A 1350-nucleotide genomic window follows, 5' to 3' on the forward strand; every position below is an offset into this window, starting at 1 on the left:
AGTGTTTTTAATCAGTTTGATAAACATGTTTGTCCCATTGTGACATAGCCAACCATGACTTATGGAAGAATTTGACGTATTAATGGTCCCTATAAAACCCTGTAATTCTAAGAAAGAATTGTCAGATGGTTTTGAACTCAGTCAAAATCACTGCAGTATGTAGAGCGATAATGAGTAGGTCTATGTTCAGTCGTTTGTTGACAGCGACCCCGCTGAGATTCCTCCGCGAGAGGCAGCTTCTGAGTGCAGCTGGCCTGTTGTTTGCGTCCGGTTCGGCAGTCTACTTTTATAGCAAATATTACGGTATCGGTGAGGATGCACTGGCCACCGTGGAGAGCGTGGACCGTGTTGTCACGGTTGAGGAGGGTAAGTTTACATATTTGACAATGTCTAAATAGTAATAGTCCCAAATGCCACCCAATACCCTATTTCTTATTTTGACCAGGACCCATAGTTCTATGGTTAAAAGGCGCTGGTCAAAAGTAGTGCACTAAATAGGGAATAGGTGTCATTTAGGTAGCAATCATGGTGATGACATTTTTACAGTGTAGCCCTAGATTAACAACAACAAACAAACTTGCTCCTTTGAAACCAAACCTTTGCTTTAGGTTTAATTGAACATGTTGGTACATTATGCAGACACATAAATACATTTGATGTCATACAATATAAAACACAAGTAAATATATGATCAGCCTAACTACATGGACATATGTCTGGTGTCTTGTAGCTAGTATTTCTTAAACTTAGAGAAAACAATCCTTTATTGTTTTTCATAAAGATAATGAGCCCACCCTGGACCAGGAGGACCCAGTCCTTGTTCAGGTAAGAATGCTGCAGGCCTATCAATAGCTTGGGTGCCAGTCTTTCTGCTCTCTTGCCAATTCCATCGTGGCAATATGATATTGGCATCACAATCCCATAAGGAGTGGACAGAGAGCTGAAACAGACTGGCACCCAGGCTATAACAATACTGCTTCATTAGCAGGATTGGTTCAATAACAATCTGTCATTCAAACTGTCATTTTACTGACTCATAAATTGATCCTGATTTTCTTCCTTAGTATGTGGTTGAGGAGGTTGGGCACCGGCCCTGTCTGGCTTTAATCCCTTGGTCTGGACCTCTGTGGGTTCCCAGCTCTGTAAGTCCATCCATTCTGATACTCTTTGGTCTTCTCTCTGGTCTTAAAACTGGTTTATGTGCTTTAAACATAAACATGACGTTTTCTGAAGAACAATATGGAAATACATTTCTGTAAACATATTCCCTATTTTTTATAACTGCAGCCAACATATTACCTTACCCATGCTGGGAGGATGCTGCTGAGAGAGCTGGCAGTGTTAAAAACG

At 41.0% G+C, this 1350-nt stretch overlaps 1 long non-coding RNA gene across 1 annotated transcript; it reads left to right on the forward strand.

Annotated features, from left to right (window-relative positions):
- The first annotated feature begins 246 nt into the window (after positions 1–246).
- Positions 247–1350, forward strand: LOC123490281. Its single transcript, XR_006660872.1, has 4 exons — positions 247–366; positions 782–825; positions 1065–1142; positions 1288–1350. It is a non-coding gene; the product is annotated as an uncharacterized LOC123490281 (long non-coding RNA).

The sequence above is a fragment of the Coregonus clupeaformis genome, unplaced genomic scaffold, assembly GCF_020615455.1.
Source record: "Coregonus clupeaformis isolate EN_2021a unplaced genomic scaffold, ASM2061545v1 scaf3610, whole genome shotgun sequence".
NCBI classification, from domain to species: Eukaryota; Metazoa; Chordata; class Actinopteri; order Salmoniformes; family Salmonidae; genus Coregonus; species Coregonus clupeaformis.